Genomic DNA, 23,048 nt, shown 5'->3' on the forward strand with positions numbered 1-23,048 from the left:
TGCTGGAAGGACACACTACACCACGTGTCACCCAAATAAGCCTCATCCTTATGTAGACCATAAGACCATAGACCATATGTAGAAATCAAAGTAACTACAGCACTCGGTTAAATATAAAAGAACATGCATCATATTATATAAAGCTGATAAAACGGGAAAAGCAAGACACGGCGATATTGACTCCAGGAGTGTAAATACCAATATCACACTCAAACATCATTAGCGCTGCACATGACCGTGTATTCCTCACTATAAGCACATCTGTGTGCTTCAGCTGTTGTTTACGATGTTGCCAGCCAGATGGAGTATGTCGTCGTCGCCACTCCCGCATCTGCAGCGTCTCACGCACGTCTGTCCGCCTGGGCTGACCCCGTTGATGACGGACATCGGTGCTCCGGCCATTGAAGAGACCGTGGGTCGACTGGTCATGACACACGGACGGAAATTGTCAAAGAACAGGAGTTTGAGTCACGTCATCAGCTCGTTCATCCTTCAAAGGTTATTTGGATAGGGTCGAATGGCGTAAATGTCTGCGCATGCGCACACGCATCTTATCACGTCAGGCGTCAACGTCGGACACGTGATAAGTGTGTGTCGTGTAACCCTTTTTTCTGTATGGGAATATATACAAATGCTTCTTTTGACGACATCATAAAATGAACAGGGAAATAAATGGATTAACCTGACGAGGAAAGCAGGCCGATGACAACTACCAGAGAGATAGATCGCTGACGTTACCTCACGTGGCAGCCATTACAGTCAATGATCTGTTGTTCAAACACGGGTGCAAGCGATCAAGGTCTGAGTTTTAAGTGCGCCAATGGTGCCACACCAATTTTCATTATTGCCAAGTTTGTTTACCTTGGAAGCTCGAATAGAAGCCAGCAACACACGGACTATGGCTGCATGCGAACATATCGGTTCCACTCTTTGAATTATTGAAATAATCACAAGTCAGCAATCATTGGTCAGGGAGGGGTCTGACTTGGAAGTGTCTTACTTGAAGAATGTGTCCAGTAGTAAATCTCCAACTTATTTCCCCTATTTCATGGCGAGACCACACACGTGGATAATGGAAGGAAAAGAAACTACAGCTAGCTAATAGGCGTTGGAGGGAGAGCTGAACGGTGGTAAAATCCAACTTTTCTCAAAGTGGTTGCTCGTATATAAGCTGGATGTCTCAAGGCGACTGAGGGAAATCTGGATAAATGGCTTCTCTTGTTTCAGACAAAAAATATCAAAGATAGTTTCTGATTTATGTCACGTTAATTAAACACTGTTTACGTAAGGTTTTAGTCAGATCGCTTTCAAAAGCGGCTCTTATGTTCAGTGTCAGATGTAATTTTGGTTCACATTGTAATGTTTTTAAATCCCTATGGGAGTAATTACACGGGGAACAAGATATACCAATGATACCAAAACGTGTTGATGAAGACGCGAATAAAAAACAGTGTTCAAAGATCGTGAATATATGTTTCAAGATGGACCTTTCATTCCGTTCGTCAAAGATGTCGTGTACTCTTGGTGTAAAGCTATTCGGCGTAATTAGGGAAACTATGATTTCTCTTTGAACATTCATTCCACATTAAACCTTGTTTTTTGTCAACATTCTTTAAAACTACAAGGCAGGTTTTTTATTTCCACAGCATATACCCAGAGTTGCGTCCCTTAGATGTGTCAGAAACCTATGTTCGTGGGTTCCAATACCCCATACCTCATACCCGTACCCGTACCCGTACCCGTACCCGTACCCGTTTCACCAACGTGGTAACATCAACGAACCGCATCACTTCGGGCTCACACACACACACACACACACACACACACACACACACACACACACACACACACACACACACATGCACACACACACACATGCACACGCACGCACGCACGCACGCACAAACCCGCACGCATGCACAAACCCGCACGCATGCACGCACAAACAAACCCACGCACGCACACACGCACACACACTCACGCACGCACGCACGCACGCACACAATCACAAACAAACCCACGCATGCACGCACACACACACACACACACACACACACACACACACACACACATGCACACGCACACACGCACGCACGCACGCACACACACACAAACAAACCCTCGCACGCACGCACGCACAAACCCGCACGCACGCACGCACAAACAAACAAACCCACGCACGCACACACACTCACGCACGCACGCACGCACGCACGCACACAATCACAAACAAACCCACGCATGCACGCACGCACATACACACACACACACACACACACACACACACACACACATATACATTGATGAGGACTGGAACTGGAAACCAGAAAGCAGTTCTCAGATAATATTGGTGTATCAGAATGTTTTATATGTTTTATTTCAGAAACGTTGTCGGCTGTTTAATTACTGCTTTACATTACACTTCTTAATATATTTTTGCGTGACTTATAATTTCATGGGTTTGTTTGTGTAACCTATCATAACAGTCCTGTCATATTTAGAACGCATGAGGCGTGTATGTCATTTCACAGGTTTATCATAGTATACGTGGCGTGAGTTTTTTCTCACGGGTATATCATACTAATATATATACGTGGCGTGAGTGTTTTCTCACGGGTATATCATACTAATATATATTCGTGGCGTGATAGTTTTCTCACGGTTATATCATACTATATATTCGTAGCGTGAGTGTTTTCTCACGGGTACATCATGCTATATTTACGTGGCGTGAGTTTTTTCTCAAGGGTATATATATACGTTGCGTGAGTGTTTTCTCGCGGGTATATCATACTATATATACGTTGCGTGAGTGTTTTCTCGCGGGTATATCATACTATATATACGTTGCGGGAGTGTTTTCTCACGGGTATATCATACTATATATACGTGGCGTGAGTGTTTTCTCACGGGTATATCATAGCACACGTCCTGTGAGTGAGAAATGATTGTTGAGGCCATTAGCTTCTATGGAAGTCTCCTCTCGTCAACATCCTCACCTCACCTCTCATCTATCTGCTTCTGCTCTTCAGCAGTCCTGCTTCACTGAAGTAGATCCTGTCAGTCAGCTCTGCTCTCCTGACTCTCTATCCCTATCTTTACCGCCCCCATCCCCCCATCCTGACTCTCTACCTGCACCACCGCCCCACCCCTCCTGAACCACTACCCCACCCTCCCTCTTTACGCACTACACGAATCCAGCTTACACTCCAGTCCGTCACCGTGCCCTCCCGCCTCTACCCTATCTCTCTCTACCCCCCTCCTGCAACTGTGCCCCTCTACCCCTCTCATCTCACTTATTTATCTCTTGTCTCACGTCTCTCTACCTTTATCCCCACACACCCCAACGCCACCCCTCATTAATATGCAACCGTCAAGCTGAGGCATTTCCCTGATTGCAACCTGACAATGAAATGAAGAAATATTCATATAAATCATATAATGAGCTGCCTGAAACTACCTACCATGGGTACAGTAATGAGTGAGTGAGTGAGTGAGTGAGTGAGTAGTGTTTTATGCCGCTTTTAGCAATATTCCATCAATATGACGGCGGGGGACACAAGAAATGGGCTTTACACATTGAACCAATGTGAGGAATCGAACCCGGTTCTTCGGCGTGACGAGCGAACGCTTTAGCTACTAGGCTACCCGACCGCCCCGAGTACAGTAATGCCTATCAGTAACAAGCAGTGAGAAGAACGTTCATCGCTTTTCATACCCACACTTATTATTCCAGCTGTATGACGGCGGTCTGTACATTCCCGAATCTGGTAAAGACAAACCAGTGGTTGATATTATGAACAACGTCCCACCCCGTCGGGGTACGAATCCACGCAATAAACAAGTCACCGATCCAGATTTCCGTTTCCATGCCTCGAACTCAAACGACACGCATAGGTTGCTGGGGGCCAATTGTATCCCGGGATTACGCCCAGGTGCGAGGTTTTGTGAATAATGGAGCTTGGGCCTATCACACCAGTGGCTTTAAGCATGGTGAGTGAGTGAGTGAGTATGGTTTTACGCCGCTTTTCGCAATATTCCAGCAATATCACGGCGTGGAACACCAGAAATGGGCTTCATCACACTTTGTACCCATGAGGGGAATCGTACCCGGGACTTTGGGAACGCTTCAACCACTATGCTACCCATAAGCATGGAGAACAGTTCACGGTGCGCAAAGTCACAGAGCCTGGTCGCCCGATATTTACCGGGGCAGGTTGTGGCGGGTGCTACTGGTGGAGCAGGACATGCTTGTCCTTGACGCGGGTACCTAGTGTCATCACCGATTTTCAGTGGTCCATTTATTTATTGTTCACCGCTGTTTGGCGTTTTGCGCCCAGTTGAGACTTTTTCGGTCGGTGGTCTAGATTGGCTGTTCTCTGGCGTTGTTTTTTTATATTTACGACCTTGACGTTGCATATCAAAGTTGAAAAATATATTTCAATAATGATTTAATAAGAAAGATGAAACTGCTTTTGATTACCACAGGAACGACGTTGTAGCTCACGTCCGATACAGAATTAACAAAGCTGATGTGTATCGACGCAAGCCTTCACCTGCCTGGGTATGGCCGGCGGGGGGAAGAAGGGAAGTTGTCGACATACGGACGACAGACAGATGTCAGCTCTTGCATGGCAGCTCGAGGTATGGATTGATGAGCTGCACCCGGTACAGCAGCTCCGAGACCAGAAGAGTAGCCCTGTGTCCAGCGAGTGAATGCTGAATGGAATTCAACTCCGCGAAGATAGAAGGGTTTCATATGGTGTGTTGTAGATAAACCGTACGATAGGAAATACGCCAGAAGTACTCCATCCTTGAAAAATATTTGGATTAAATAAAACGTCGGGAGGAGAACATAAGCTGAGAACAAATTTGTAGCTGTTGTGACATCCAGTGCAACTGTCATTGGTCCTATAAAATAGTAAATAATTAAGTTTTTTATTACCACCCACACCAAAATTCTTGCCAATCCTGTTATTAATTCTGGTGTATGTTAAGTCCTCTTTGTCAATGTTTTATACGAACTTGTACGTCATGATTCTAATCAGGAAGTTATCTTCCGAAATACGTCATGACGGGGTTGTGCAAGTTACAAGTCTCAACGTTAAATGATGCTTAACATACTTACACCAATATCAACAAATACCGTACATGAACGGGATTGTAGAGGAAAATCAACAAAAAAATGAGTGCATCCGCAAAAAGCCAAATCAAACAATGCTGACTGCACACAAGAACAAGTGTAGCCAATGTAACCGCTTGGCGATTTCGCACGCCTATGTATATTAACACAATCAACCAATGGAGGAATTTGTATACAACACGATACATGAGCACGTCAACGCTAGGTAATCAGTCTCCATCATCTGCCGAAACATTCATTGGGTACAAAACGAAAAACAGTCCTGAAAATTGTACGAATGGATCACTGAAAAATCTGGGATGACACCAGGTGTTAGAGAAAAGGGTAAGAAAATATAGCAATATATATTAACAAATATACCAGTGGGTGATTGTGCACACGAAAGATTATTATAAAATAAACTGGGTGTTTATTTCCATCCTAAAAAGTAAAACATCATATAACGTTGATTGCAATGTAGTATGTGTACGAATAATGTAATCTGTGTTTGTTTTGTTTGTTTGTTGTTTAACGTCGCACTCAGCAATATTCCAACTAAAGGATATCGGTCTGTAAAAATTTGAGCCTGGATCAGACAATCCAGTGATTGACATCATGAGCATCGATCCACGCAATTGGGATACGTTGACATGCATCAACTAAGTCAGCAAGCTTCACCACTCGATCCCGTTAGTCGTCTCCTAGAAGCCTTTTACGACATGATGAAATCTGTGAATAGAGACAACTTCAAATATGAAACCACGTCACGATTAATTTACTTTCTGTGTAACAAAAACACTAAGTTTAATTCTCAGATCTGAAATTGAGTTTTTCGCACATCATCTTCAAACAAATTTCGTGAAATGAGGCAGAGAGTTGCTCCCGCTGGTACTTGAGTACCCTACTTATTTATCCCATTTATCCCAGTACCGAGGGATATAATGTGCCAGATGTAGGGGGATGCTTCAGAGGAGGGAAGGGGGCATTAACACAAAGGTATGGGCTTTTAAATCAGTCACAACGACATGGACGTGTGCAGGCATGTGCTGGTGGAAGGGACAGGGAGCGAGAACAAATAAACAGTCTTGTATTCTCACGGGTCACTAGCATATTCTCACAAACACATGTCTGACATGGCCGCCACTAAACTGTTTTCCTCACGACATCTTTTACTTCTGACGGTGAAAGTGTACTGTTTTCCTACCGACACTCCGTGTCTGCGACCAGGGGTGGTGTGTACTCACGCGGTGGGACTGACGGGGAGAAAGGGGAGGTCGTATTTTTATAAGATACGTCACTTCCGGTTCATTATTCATCCTTTCTTCACAGAATCTGGTATTTTCCCAAGAGCTGCTCATATATATATTAGATTCCGTGCTTGGGTATTTGTTGAGAATACAGTTCTAAATATTTCTTCAGCATGCCTTTTACATAGGATAAAGACTCTGTGTTGGTCTTACCGGAACGAGCGCAGTGATGGATGGGACTATGAGTAGATGATCTTTGTTAGGACGGGTATTTCGGTTGTGACTTCTACCAAACTGACGTTACAATGAACCGGTTCCATTGCTTGTACACCCAGAAAGCTGTGCGCTAAACTGTAACGTGACATGAGTTCAGTATAATTTCATGTAACACTCTGTTAATCTTGTCACAGTGAACGTATTCACTAACGTTGAAACCAACAAGTATGGGAATGGTGCTGATATACCACGGATTATTAAAGAAGTGATTCTGAAATTCGAGGTCCCGACCAGCTGATCGTAATATGAAGATGAAAATGTTCATGTATTACAGAGGGAACGGGTGCCCCTGTCGTTTATGGCGACGCAATTCACTGTGCAGAGTTGCGTCCCTTAGGCACGCCAGAACCCTATGATTGTGTGTTTGAATCCCGGTTCGCCTCGATTATGTTTCTAGGTTTGTCAGCACCATACACGTGTTTGTGGGTTTCACCGAAGTGGTAAACGTCTGAGACCTGCATTACTTCGGGCTTTCCTCCCACATTAAGCTGACACGCCGTGATATAACTGGAATAGTGTTAAAAGCGGCGCTAAAACCAACTCACTCACTATAATTGTGGGTTCGAATCCCGGTTCGCCTCGATTATGTTTCTAGGTTTGTCAGCACCATACCCGTGTTTGTGGGTTTCACCGAAGTGGTAAACGTCTGAGACCTGCATCACTCCGGGCCTTCCCACATTACGCTGACACGCCGTTGGGAGCGTTAAGCCCAACTCACTTACTCATGCATAACATGTCGCTAAAATAATGTCAGACAAGGCGAAGATAGGAGACAATGAGAGTTCTTCACCGATGTTGCACCCCTCATATGAACATGATCTTTGAATTTTGTGTTTTGTTGTTGTTGTTGTTGTTGTTGTTTATTAACTGTTTGTACCGGCCCTTAGCTGGTGTATATGGGCAATGAAATATCGTATCTTTATATAAGATAAACTTGTAAATAAACGTCTTCTAGCCAGTTTGAAAGAGCCAGTTTGGATGGCAGTACCACAGCGCAGTACGAGCGTCATAACCTACATTTCCACATTGCGTAAAAATGCCGGCCAATGCCAATACCATGTGGGATTTTGCCCTACGCATGGTTAGAAAAACGTTTAAAAAGACACGCCGTCATTCTTAATTTTGAAAGCCTGTTTCTGGCACGTGCTTGTCAATTACTCTATGAATTATACGGCAAAACATCAGGCTCTCCAATCATACGTTTATCATTTTTGAAAGACCCGCTGTGCCTCAAGCCTAGCGCTTCCTCTGTGTAATAGACTTAGATATCCCCCTGTCTAATAGCCAATTTAGTTATTGCACGTATAAGTCTTGTCAATTTGGGCAATTTATCTACCATACAGGATTTAACATGTGGATAGGAGCCTTCAGTCATATTTTGACTGCTAAGTGGTGTTCTTACACTGATGTACTGTGTGAGATAGGGGAATATCTCGTTCCACCTCACCGATCTCACGATCTCTGATATAGTGAGAGGCGTCGGATAAACATCAAATAGCATCGCGGTTTAATACCATGATTGTGACACTAATAGCGGTGGCATTACTTGTGTATGTGTTAGTATGGGTAGAAGGCAGTGTTTGGAATGGGTGTATACAGAGTAGGAGCCTAAGGATCTTCTGTAAATAAAGGGGGTCTGCTGGGTGTGGATGAACGTGAAGAAACGTTGGTTAATGGATCGTGTTCGCGGAGTGTTCGCGGAGTGTTCGCATTGACGCCTCCAAGGAACCCAGAATAGGATATGTTCTCAGATACCTGAGGTTAACAGGACTAGTACTAAATGAGCTAGTATTATCATGCATAGTTGTATTTGTGTCTGATCGTACGCCAACGGCATTGATCTATGGTGGCCCTAGAGCTTGCAAAAAATGGTCCGTTTTTAACCATTTACTGATATAATGGCAACGTCTGTATGATACAAACCATTTCACGATGCACAATCAGTGTTGAATTCGCCGCCATAACACACCTTCAACAAAACGACAATAACGGTTTTCGCATAGCGGTATTTTCTTTCATTGATATATGCTGCTTATCCAATATATCGATCCTTGCTGCAACTCGCCAACTCTCCTAATCTGGACTTATACCATTGTTTGTTTGTTGTTTAACACCGCACTCAGCAATATTCCAGCTATAAGACGGCAGTCTGTAAATAATCGAGTCTGGACCAGACAATCAAGCGATTGATATTATGAGCATCGATCCACGCAATTTGGATACAATGACACGCGTCAACCAAGTCAGCGAGCCTGACCACGTGATCCCATAATCACCTCTTCTGACAAGCATGGGTTGCTGAAGACCTAATGGTTGCTGAAGACCTATTCTACCCAGGATCTCGATGCGTCGGACCTTTACTGTTATTCAGTGTTCAGTACTTGCATTGTTTATGCACCCAGAAAGGAATTTCCTTCCGTGTTTAATTTTTTACTCATGAAGTATACGCTGATACGCATCTGTAATCATCGTTGTTTTGTTTGGGACTATATGAATATTCTTACAATCGATAGCCTTTTTCCTTGTAACTTTTAAACGTCAACGCAAGAGAACAATTTGTCTCGATCATCTGCTGAAACATTCCACTGGGTGCAAAAGACAGAACCGTGGTTAAACGTATATGAAAATGACCAGTGATCAACCGGCTCTTGACCAGACAATCCAGTGATAGACCAAACAATATGGTAGCCCGCTTCAAGAGAGCTCGAATTGGTTCAATATATCTATCAATGATATACTACTTTTTTTTTAAAATTAACAAAAGGCAAGTTCAGTGCGGAAGAACATAGTCTCATAAGTAAAGTATTTCGTTAGCATTCCAGCTATATGACGGCGGATTGTAAATAATTTAATCCGGACCAGACAATCCAGTGATTGACATCATGACCATTGACCTTCGCAACTGGGATACGATGACATGCATCAACCAAGTCAGCGAGCCTGACCACCCGATCCTGTTAGTCGCCTCGCCCCAATTATGTTTCTAGGTTTGTCAGCACCATAACCGTGCTCGTGGGTTTCACCAAAGTGGTAAACGTCTAAGACCTGCATCACTTCGGGCTTTCCTCCCACATTAAGCTGACACGCCGTGATATAACTGGAATACTGTTAAAAGCGGCGTTAAACCCAACTCACTCACTCACTCTTAGTCGCCTCTTACGACAAGTATTGGTTGATGAAGACCTATTCCAACCTGGACTTTCACAGGGACATAAGTAGCATATCTTTCACAGACGAACTCTAACTCCTCGTTTCGTTTCCATTCCGTCTTACATCTGAATAGCGACCCTCCCTGGCGCCTCGCACCACCCCCAGCCCCTCCCCCAACCCCTCCGTGCTGCCTGTCAGGAGGAGATTTATGTTCGCGTGGATTATCAAGCTGCGGTGGTTACAGCAGTGTGGTAACCCGAGATATTGCGAGAATTCAGCGAGAGTATATCACCGCTTTGCAAGTTGTGGTACCAGCTATCGAGATCAACAGTACGGAAAGCAGGCAGAGAAATATTTAAGATGGCGATGTCCGTGGTATGTTTTAGGCGTTTTCAGAGTAATAAAAAGTATAACCCCCTTTTCCCCACTTAAGTTTCAAGGAGAATTTTGTTCAACCCCTCCAGCCACTGGCTAACATCTACATACCTACAGAGTATTTGCTTCAAAACCAAAAATTAGGGGCGGTCTGGTAGCCTTGTCGTCAAAGCGTTCCCTCGTCACGCCGAAGACCCAGGTTCGATTCCCGACATGGGTACAATGTGTGAAGCCCATTTCTTATGTTACCCGCTGTGACATTGCTGGAGTATTGCTTAAAGCGGCGAAAAAACAAAATTAGAATCAATATACTTTAATATATAGAATCAATATAGTTTCATAGAAATACCTTTAGACCCCTAGACACAGACACAGTATACTGACCAGTCCTTGTTTCAGCCTTGTTTTCATTATTTGCGGAGAGACCATTTGAAGAAGAAGAAGACGTCATAGAAGAGTGAGTGAGTAAGTGAGTATGGGTTTACGCCGCTTTTAGCAATATTCCAGCAATATCACGGCGGGGGACACCAGAAATGGGCTTCACATATTGTACCCATGTCGGGAATCGAACCCGGGTCTTGCGCGTGACGAGCAAACGCTTTAACCACTAGGCTTCATAGAAGAAGAAGAAGAAGAAGAAGAAGAAGAAGAAGACGTCATAGAAGACGAAGGAGACGTCATAGAAGACGAAGGAGACGTCATAGAAGAAGATTTTATTGCACATAAACACCTACAGGGGGGCAAAGTACAGAGCAGTTATGATGACCAGTGATTAACATTGATATACACAATGGAAAACAAATATTATTAAGGTCTGGAGAGGAGATGTAGATTTTCTTTGCATGAACATTTTGTAAATGAAATATGAGATATTTTTTGCAGAAGGTGCTGGTAGATTTAGTAGTATTTTAGTGATATTGGGAGCATATTAGTTCCAGTCTCAGATCTTTGGAGAATGGGCATTGCAACAGGAAGTGTTCCTCATCTTCTATTTCGTTAATATTACAGAAGGAACATATTCTTTCTGCCGCTGGAGTTTTACGTATCTTCCTGTCACAATTTGAAGGTTGGGAGCTCTGATTCTTAGCCTTGTAACCTTGCGGTGTTCTAATGAGGTTGTTACTTTCAAATATGGTTTAACTTCGAATTTGTCTCCCATTTTCCCGAGGCTTATGTGGTCTAGTTGATTGGGCCTGGTCAGTTTCTCTGTGGTATAGATAAGACAAGATAATATTTATTGCAGAAACGTTCCATTACGGGACAGATGCAATTTTAAAAGACATTATGATTCATATATACATATATACAGACATACATAATTTACATTCCTGTAGACACATACAAAAACAAAATAATCAATATTACATATTTGATAATATTTTTATACATAAAATGTCAACGGTTGATTATGAAGGGGTATTTCTTGTTTGAAATGCAGTTGATATTGACTGCTTCATTATTTGACAGGATGTAGTGAAATAATTTATCTTCATGACTGTGGACATTTACATTTACATTTTGTCTGGGTAATTTTTCAAGGAGTATATTTCTTTCTTGAGTGTGTTTAATACAGTGAAGTAAGTAGGGTTTTTCGTCATCAATGGTTGAACATGTAGAGCATAGCCTCTACATGAATAAACCTTTTGTTTTCATACAAAGTATGAACGGATTGTTGCGAATTGAATATGGCGTAATAGACCGTTCACGACATCCAGTATTGTTTGTGACGCCACGTCATTTCAGGTAAAAGGACATAGTCTCAGAAATTGAGATTAGCTATCCTTCATGAACTATGTTGAAAGTTACAAAATTAATTCAGTCGAGGCAGAAAATCCGTAATTCTTGGTAGATCGTAGATTATAATTATTCTCTAAATATATCCATTCATCGGGAGGTGTTTCTCTGTGTAACGTCATAGCAGGGCTGTGTTTCCATAGAACAACAAGCTATTGCCTTCGAACAGCACGGCGTTTAGCTGACACGGGGACGTCTGCCAGAAGCCGATGTCAGTTTACCACACCAAGGTCTGGAGAATCTCAGAGTCGGCCCTGTAGGCACTGAGAAATCTGCACTTTACCCCGCGGACTACACACAGCGGACGGACACAAAACACGTGATGTGTGATACGGCCGTCCTGCGTGGGGCGGCAACTTCAAAGACAGCCTGTCATTAATTGTCAGTTCATTTAAACGAACAATTAATTTAATGCCACCGTAATGACATAGAGCCTGCTCGTAAGGGGCCATGGCTCGGAGTCTCTCTGTGTTATATCTTCCCTGCGACTCGCCAAAAGAGACTTTCATTGCCATTTGGAGAAGTGATTGGACAAGATAACATGTATAAAGGTATCTCGATGTTGGCAGTCGATGGGAATGGCTTGTACTACATACACACATGGCGCTAACGTGATCGCGTGAGACCGGCAAGCTGTTTGAAGGTCAACTCATAAGCATATATCACCGAATACGCCCTCCAAATAGCCGCTTGATAGAATTTAACTGTGGCGTCTTTGTGGAACGACAATAAAGGATGAAGCTTAAGAACCTTTTGGAAAAAAGGTTACTTTTTAATTCTTGTGTTTCAAATATAGGGAATTATACACAATTATCAGCTGTGAATGTTTGCTTCGATATTAAAATTAGATATTGAGAATTGTCTTAATAATTGTAAAAATAATGTTCATATGTCACCTTTATTACAACGTAAAAATTGAAACATCAACAGCAACAACAAATACTACAAGTACGTCTTTGTACCACAGGTAATGTCTCAGAGGGCGAACAACACTATGTATCGTGTCTTGTATCAAATAAAATCTGAGAATCAATTATCCTCAATCATGATAAAGACTTTGGTACACTTTGTAAAAAGGAACAAGTCTTATATCTTTTACCAACAGTTACCAAGAAACAATTTCAAAGATCTGTTATCATGTCTACAATGTCAGAAAGTTCAGAAGTTCAGAACGTACATTACCACATTTTTTTCTCAATTCTGATACTGTTTCTATATCATTGTATAACATTACACTTGTTTTGTAATCACATTGTTAGAAAGTACTAGCTTCGTATCTATAATATTTCTCTTTTTTATTCACTATGCATATAATTTGAAGAATTTTGCCATTGTTTCTTCGTGGATAAATATCTTATCTTATCTTATCTTAAACACTTCATGTGGAGCCTTCAGAACAGAACCGTTATAACATGGCTATGAAGTTATATGTACGAAGTCCATAACGAAATAGGTGCACTTTTTAAAAAAAAATTATACAATGAAAGGGACAAGCCCATTTCCATCATGACATAAAACGTCCCCGCCAGAGAACAACCGTACTCGATTATCCGCCGAAACAGATTCCATTCGTCGTAAAAGGCAAAATAGGTGAAAATAATATGAATGGATAATTGCAAATCCGTTATGACAACAGGTTTCTCAAAATGAGTAAGCATGTCCTGTCCCACAGGTAGCTCTCGCCATTCACACAATGTGCATATGTAAGAAATCTTGGAAAAGAATCCGTTGTACTATTCCGACTATATCATAAGAGTGTTCTGGACTAATCATATCAAATGTATAACTCAAATTCTCTTCTCTGTTAATCCAAGCCCACCGTCTTTTCAATTTGCACATGCTTTGAAAAGACACTTTGAAGAATTATTCCCGATAGAAACTGATCAAGTCGTCTGAGGAAACAGTCGCAGACGTTGCCCTCTAGGACTGACAAATCACCAATTCAATTGAGTATCTCTCAACAGTAAAGAACAAGACCAACAAAACCACTTTGACAAAACTAAGGGGATATGCTACTGCTGCTAAAATATATTGTACCTGATGTTTTGTTTGTTTGTTTGTTGTTCAACGCCGCACCCAGCAATATTCCAGCTATGTGACGTCTGTAATCGAGTCTGGGCCATACAATCCAGTGATTGACAACATGAGCATCGATCTATGCAATATGGATCGATGATATGCATCAACTAAGTCAGCAAGCCTGACCACCCGACAAGCATAATCGCTTTTATGGCAAGCATGGGTTGCTGAAGACCTGTTCTACCCCGGATCTTCACAGGCCGTACCTGATGTAATTCGAACAGGGTGGAGAATGAGACATTATATTCAACATCATTATAATAATAACTTGATAGGCATTTCTTAGAAGATGACGGATGACAAAGCTGACACAATTTATGGGTAACAACTTCAGCCTTACCTGACAACGGTATAAGGATCTATACCGAAACATCGCCATTACATTAAAATATAAACAGGTTGTTATCAATATATTGTGTCTACTTAATAATAATGATATACAAACCATAATGTTATCAATACTAGAAATTCATAACCTAGTATTATATGTCAAAAATGCCCTTCTAAATGAATTATGAAGTCCAACTGCATGAATTATATATGAAATGCTGCTCATGTCCAACTGAAGTACTGTTAACAATCCTATTTCGTATAACTGTGTGCATTTCTTATCTCTGTTTTTATGTTTTCATTGTATTATATGCTATTGTACTGTGCCAAATATATAATGCTTGTAGGATGTTTGTACCTTGACCCATAGGTATATTACACAATAAAATTATGTTCTGTTCTGTTCTAAGCATATGTTTATGAATCACTATGCGATGTGGTCAAAACTGCATATGATATTGTCTCTCGAGGTAATGATTATTGATATTAATTGATGTGTTTTTAATCCGTACAAAAAGAGATATTACTACGTCCAGCCAATGCACCAAGTCCAGCGAATAGACCAAATCCCGGTTAACGATAGCCCTTAATACAATGAAGGAAGGTCTTTCTGTATTTTCACAGAAAGCGTTCGAAACAAGTGGTATCAATGCCATGTTGATTCTAAAAATCTCCATGGATTTGCTTGAATGTGTGCAATCTCAGAAAAGAACCAAGTTCAATTATCCCAAAAGAACTTTATTTTTCAATGTTTTTCAACACCACTGTCCCATATTACTTAACTCACTTCATTTGATGGTGTATGGGGCATTTGTCACTAAACGTGGTGACAATAGAGACAGTTACATCACGATGTTCAAAGTTACAGAACACTTGAAACTCTTGAACATGATGAAAGCAAATGTCGTCTCAGGTTTACAGAGAGAAAAACGATGTGAAATGCTGGACTTCCTCGTGGATCTGGAAGTAGAATATTTCGGCAAGAAGTTGGCATCATCATGGACACCAATAGTGATCCCCTCCTCGCTGATTGGCTTCTTTATGTATACGAGAAAGAATTTCTTTTCGGCTTGGCAAAATTTAAACACGGGAATTTGGCCAATTCGTTTTACATACTGATAAGCTTCAGGAAGATCGATAACCTAATATCATTCAATAATTGTCAATTAGCCATTTCCCTTCCACCTATTTACCCACCTGAAGTAGAAATGAATGAGGCCAGTAAAACCGCTTCATCTCTCAAACATGCATTAAGATTCAGAATGACAAACGTATATTCACAAGAATAGCCAACTTTCCCTTTTATCGAGCAATATTCCAGGAGCTCCAGCCTTTGGTGTTTACATTTCACAAGATTGAGGTACAATCGAGCATGCTCTTTCTACCAAGATTTCAAAAAGAGTCATGCGACTGTCGCTCAAAAGTTGTTTGATCAGGGTTACAACATTCAAGGCCTGAGTAAAGCTTACAAAATAAATTATGGATGACACGAGGAGGGCATTTCCAAATCGACGCCTCGGTGACAAAAATGACGTCCCTTATTTTGACTTATTCCATAAATTCCCGTGTTCTTCAGGGGATCAATTGACTTGCCTTGGCATGCCTTTGTGACTGCTGCCATCGGTGGGCAGGATACTCACCTTTTTGCGAACACCAGGTATCATCACTATTTGATAGCGACTCATTAACACATACATGCTTATAGTCAGAATCGTGCAGTGGACGAAGGAAAGGGTTTTTCGGATTTCAGCTGCGTATAAGCCGATGGTCTAATTACAAATAAACTATTTTGATTTCACCATGAAGATAGTGTAGAACCTGTCACTGAAAGAGTAAAACTAAGAAGCTGTATGTAACTACAGATGTCTGGCGTCTGCGGAGTATTCTATAATTATGTATTCATCAGTAAAGATTCTCGCTAATACGGCCACACGTCATTTTTTCGCCGAACTACTGAACAGAAGCTGAAAAAGAAATAAATTAAACATAAAACTATTTATTTTTATTAAGTCCCCCGCTAGTAATATAGACCCTCTTCTACAATATAAAATGTTACATATAAAATACATGTCTACATCACTCTCAGTGATTCAAGAAGCAAGGCGCAGTTTTAACTCCAGGGCAGAATGAATTTCATACACTACCAAAAAAATTTTTTTTTTTTTATTTCGACCGACCTAGTGTCAAAAAGCTGGAATAAATACGTGAAACATATAATGAAACAAGTGTGGCCAATCACAGATATGGGGAAAGTTCATATTCATATTAATATTCCTATATTTACTCAGCAGAATTTATGGAGATGAGTTAAAGGCCTTTAAGGTCTAGTTTAAGATGATTGCACGTGTGTGTGCGTGTGTGCTTGTACTAGTGACCCCGTGCCGACCAGTCCTTGTTTTATCCACTAATGCCGAGCGCCTGGAGGGCAACAGCAAGTATCATATTTTAACGTCTTTTGGTATGCGGCCGGGGATCTAACATCCGACTTTCCGCTTTCCGAGCAGGCGCTCTATCATCTAGACCACGGAGGCGGTAGATTTTATGGAAGATCTGGTCGTAACTTCATGCATGATTGGTTCGAGGGATAAGCATCATGGCCTGATGTTTCGTTTGGAATGTATACGTTTCCATGACAATTGAACTGCCTGGTTAGTAGAATGCAGAAACAAGTTATCTATTGATTGTTCTTGTAAACTTTAATCAAACGTAATACATACACGTCATTCATGTCATCATACGTTCGTCACGTTTTCCATGTCTGGACCTGAGATAAGAATCTTAATCAAGAATTCTCACGCAGTGTAATAAGTCCGGATTTCGAATCCCATATAACACCGTTTTTAACCAAATCAGAATACTTGAAATAAAAACATTATGTTATAGACATGTAATACAAGTATTGAAGTATGAGCTTCCGTGGAGATTCGGGTTCAAATTGATCTTCAGCAAACCATGCTTGTCGTTTTAAGAGAGGCGACTAACGGGATCGGATGGTCAGGCTCACTGACTTGGTTGATGCATGTCATCGTATCCCAATCCCGTATAGATCGATACTCATGTCAATCACAGGATTGTGTGGCCCACACTCGATTATTTACAGACCGCCGTCATACAGCTGGAATAGTGCTGTATGCGGCTTTAAACAACAAACACACAAACAAAATATACAGTTGGTTTACCAAGTCATCTAGGTTGCCACAATTCCTCGCTCCTTAGCCATGCAATGATCCTATCCTCGTGGGTTCGCTTCGCCCCGCTTGTGGTCATTGATTACAAACTACGGTTACCATATCTCTGCTTTAGTTCTGGTTGAACAACGATCCACGCCATCGGAGCACGATGATATAGAGTCACCAAGCAAGACACTCACAAGTCTTTGGTCGGTTCTTTCAGACACACGTGCTGAAACTTCACTCTTTTGAAATAAGGTCCTTATGTAGACAATTAGACATGTCGCGTGTGTCCGTCTTGGGACCTATTCTTACCAGAAGAGCCTGAGCTATTTACATATATGGGCAAAACAAACAAAACATTAAATAATGTCCGTATCTTTGTTTGTTGTTTAACGCCGCACTCTGCAATATTCCAGCTTTTTGACGGCGGTTTGTAAATAATCGAGTCTGGAACAGACAATCTAGTGATTGACATCATGAGCATCGATCCACGCAATTTGGATACAATGACATGCGTCAACCAAGTCAGCTAGCCTGACCACCTGATCCCATAGTCGCCTCTTACGGCAAGCATGGGTTGCTTAAGATCGATCCACTCAACTGGGATACGATGACATGCATCAAATAAGTCAGCAAGCCTGACCACCCAGATCCCGTTAATCGCCTCTTACGACAACCATAGTTGCCTTTTAGGGCAAGTATGTGTTGCTGAAGACCAATTCTAACCTGGATCTTCATTGCCCCGTGTGTATAAAACAATACCCCTGTACCTGTCGCCCGTGTCAGTCACCTAACGGACCTCGTGTTACGGGACACTCTGCATTCCGGATGATCTCGAGTAAGTTTAAGCATCACGTCGTTCCTATTTTTCCATGATTCAGAAATGTGTTAATCCAGATATCACTCTGAACGGCACCGCCCGGATTGTGCGGTTTCATTGTATTTGTACAATGCTATAATGTCTTGTGATTTTCAGGGCGTGGAACTGGAACCTGAAGTGTGAGAGGCTGATGACGACCTGGGTGTATGTTGGCGTATAGTAGGTTTTGTCATATGCAGGGCTTCTCGGCAGGGTAAACGGATTAAACCGGTTTCCATTGGGGTTATTTATGGATAAATATGCAAATATAAAAGGTCGATTAGGTACTATTTTTGTTTGTTTACAAACAAATATGGCGTTGTCTATCGGCGATCGAGTCAGAATTTACTGGACAATTTACTCGGATAATCGTTATCAATATAGACTAACATATAGTCTCTGAAATGAACATATCGTACATAAAAAAACAGTTATTCAGTTATCTTAATAAAAATATGATAAAAAGGAGCCCAGTGACTCTCTGTAAGACAGACTTGCCAAACATTATAGACTTGCATGGGCTGTATTTGATATATATTTGTATCAGGGTCTGTAAGACAGACTTGCCAAACATTATAGACTTGCATGGGCTGTATTTGATATATATTTATCAGGGTCTGTAAGACAGACTATTATCAATATAATACTCAGAGATACCGAAAGTCGGCGTGTAAGGGGGCTGAGGGTTTTCAGTGCAGGCACCTTTGGTGGGATAACATAGTGATGAATTTATCAAGAACGGTGAGAATTTCAGTTTTGAATACTTGTGCTTGTAGAGTTCTGACGTTATGTCAGGACAGTTTCTGAACAAACGGTACGTTTCATAGACTAGTAGCGTCCCTTTGGTAAAGAGGAAATACTCTGGCGCGCTGACCACTGGATTACCGCGAAAGGCGATCACTAAAAAAGTTGAAAAATTATCTATGATATACTAAGCAATTGTGTTTTTGCCTATAGTAGTTACGATACTGCCGTAAAGACTGGTTTCAGGTGGAACTGTGTTGGATATTATCACTGACTCATCACTGACATTGTAATATATTAATGCGCACATTCCAGGAAAACCTGTCATGTTCAGATACCGTTTGTGAGAGATGGAATACCTTTTTTGATGATAGAACTTGAGACTGCCACCATGTAAAGGAGTTATCACGTTTGTGTGTTTGCGAATGGTAAATAGCCTGTTTAGGCCAAAACATTATGTATTTAGCTCGCTTAAGACAATGTTTATACCTAATACAGGCTATTTACCTCCAAACAACACACTCTCGTGAAAGCCTCTACATATCATACAATAACATACTGTATACATACAGAAAATGATTCAAGTAATTCAAGTCTGTAGCAATTCCTGATAGTTTATTTCAAATAAAAAATGTTGCTAATGTTTGAATGATTATCATAATCGGACATTTATATGTGATATACAAATGTGCATTGTTTCATTTATATATTCATGTAATATTTGGGGGGGGGGGGGGGGGCACGGGTTGTCGTCTAACGCGCCGCGATTCGCTGTGCAGAGTTGCGTCCCTTGGGCACGCCAGAAACCTATGATTGTAGGTTCGAATCCTGGTTCGCCCCGATTACGTTTCTAGGTTTGTCAGCACCATACCCGTGCTCGTGGGTTTCACCGAAGTGGTAAATGTCTGAGACCTGCATCACTTCGGACTTTCAACCCAAAGCAGCTGACACGCCGTGATATAACTGGAATACTGTTAAAAGCGGCGTTAAACCCAACTCAATCACTCATGTAATTTTGCTTATCTTGCCGTATTGCTTTGTATTTAATTATTTGCTGACGTATATAACTTTTCTCTTTAGCCACCGTGGGTGTTTTTTTTCAGAATACATTTGAGTAGATTTGATTTGAGTGAGAGTTGAGTTGAGGTAATGTTTGAATGATTATCATATTCGGCATACAGAGCCGTGTATTTACGACCCGCTGGTTACGCTGGCTGTTCATGTTCATATTGATATTTCTGGGAAATGGGTTTTGAAATTTAAAAAGTATATGTGACAGGAAGGGTGTACTTGACAAAAACATTTTTATAAAACGTTTGACCAAAGAAACTGATGTATCAGCATAAATACAGACCCACAGTCACAGCAGGTTAGGCCAGGTTCACACAGTGCCGATTATGGCTCCCGTTTGAGATCAGACAGCGCTACGACACGAAAATTGAAAAAGTCGGATTACTATCCTCAATGATCGGGAATGACCTATCAGTGTCTGAGCGCAGTCGTATACGTTCGTAACAGAGTCCTACGGGTCGGGAAAGGCCTAGAGAGATCGGCCAAGCACACCCGACAGGTTGGTGCGTCCCGTAACATTCGGGGAAACAGTCGTGAGTATGTCGTGACATATTCTGCTGTATCGGATCAAAATCGTGTCCTGTGTCCTGTGTTGTCTGGACGGTGTCCTGTGGATCAGGAATCTGTCGTGATGAACGGGCATGAATTGTTCATTGCCGTTTCTTGTCGATTGAATCCAGATTGTGTCCAGATATTGCCGAATGCAAACCGTCTTTGTCGGTTCACTGTCCGCACTGTCTGACCTCTGTCGGATCGCATTCGGGAGAATCGGGGCGCTGTCGAGAAAGATTCGGTCGTTTTTTACCATGCAGAAGATACAAATCGGATCGGATTCGGATTGAGAACGGGAGAATCGGGACAAATTCGGCTGGAAACGGCTGAACGGGACGCTTCCTGAACAATATCTGATTGTTTATGAATTTCCCGCCATGATTCACATGATCTTAATCAGACTTTTGACAAATTTTAATCGGAAATGGTCCTATCAAGGACGGCAGTAAAAATCCTGAATGTGTGACTGGACCCTAACAGATTAAGTTCAAATAGTGATCTGCAGTGAACCCGTCCAGCTCGGAACCCGTTATTCCAGACACCGGCATCCGGGTAATCACTGTTTGTGCTACCTACACTCAATACGCCAATCCGGACATGTGTGGTGTGTAAGAAACAAGAATCAAGAATCAAGAATCAAGAACTTTTATTGTACAGACCACCCTCGTAGGGCATGATATAAACTATAATAATATATATTTATAGACATGAGAGGTAGATATACATAATGTACATTATATATAGAGATATTACATACTATTTTCATTCACGGCACGTAAACATTTATATGTATGATAAGGTGGCTGGCAGCGTACACTTAGTGTAGATACTGTGTTGATAAGTCCCAATAGTTGTAGTAAAGATGCTACGTCCGTGTGTCGGTCCGAACAGTTTCACTGGGTACTGTCTGGGTAAACAGGGTTTCGCGGAATACCACTGTAATCACTCCAAAATAATTACAGTACACGTAAATTGTTGTTGTGTTTGTTGTTGTTTTTGTTTATATAAACGCCACATTCCAGCTATATGACGGTGGTCTGGAAATACTCGAGTCTACCAGACGATCCTGTGATTGACATCACGAGCATCAATCTACGCAATTTGTATACCATGACATACAATCAGCTGTTGTGAAGATTTGGTTTTTAAATATTCCAATTGCCTTTCAAATTGATCAAAATCTGAACAAGATAAAAAAAATGTTTTAATACATTTTAAGGTCGGTAACAGTCAATATCTTGTTATTTAACCTCCAACACAGGATGCTCACGTTGTTTTTTCACCTTCCTCATCAAGGGGTATTTTGGTACGTATCACTTGTCTCGTAACCAGTGGCAATTGAGTCCAGATTTAAACCCCTTTTTACCCCGAAGTGATATCTTTAATTAACAGCTTAATAAATGGGTCAACTGTAACACACACTGACGTACATCACTCATCACGTGCCACCAACGCATGTGCGAGATATATTGCTTATCAGCGGTGACGTCACAGGGCGTGATCCACGTGCCCCCCGTGTCACACACGCCCTGCGAGGAGTTGCAAGCACGTGGGGACTGTCAGGAAGTGATCATGGGTGTCATTTATTTCATTAATATTACAGGATGTGGCCGACTGGTTTGTTTAAATATAGAAACATATTTTCTTAGCGAGAAGACTTATCACACATGAAAGAAAGTTAAATACCCTCGTCTAAACACACTTAATCCTGTGACAAAATTCCGCACATTTACACATTTATTTGGCAGTTGAGTTTTATCAGAAAATAAGACTAATTGCATTGGAGGTGCATGTGCTACATCGCCGCCCATCAGTTGAAACATGTTGTTTACACAAAATACTCCGAAAGTTCAAACACGGAAAAATGAAAATGGGTTGTGTCGTTGAACATCGTTTCCTTCTCAGCATTAGTATTTCTTTCCATGGATATGGTATTTATGATTATTATCATTTTAGGAAATGGTCCGGTAATGAAAGTGGTACTATGCCAGGATTCGTGGTCATGCGTCATCACCATCATCGTCATCGTCGTCATCATCAGCAGCAGCAGCACCAGCAAAGCTTTGTCGCTGTGACAAGGATTCGTTGGTCTTGGGTCGTCGTCATCATCATCATCATCATCATCATCATCATCATCATCATCAACAGTAATAGTCGCGGTAGTGTTTATCATCATTTTTCTTATTATTATTTTTAGTAGTAGTAGTAGTAGTAGTAGTAGTAGTAGTAGTAGTAGTAGGTTCAGGTCCCTTCGATCTGCATCACTCCCACATCAA

The sequence above is a fragment of the Haliotis cracherodii genome, unplaced genomic scaffold (genome assembly GCF_022045235.1).
Source record: "Haliotis cracherodii isolate W230 unplaced genomic scaffold, xgHalCrac1.p SCAF_10, whole genome shotgun sequence".
Taxonomy (NCBI): domain Eukaryota; kingdom Metazoa; phylum Mollusca; class Gastropoda; order Lepetellida; family Haliotidae; genus Haliotis; species Haliotis cracherodii.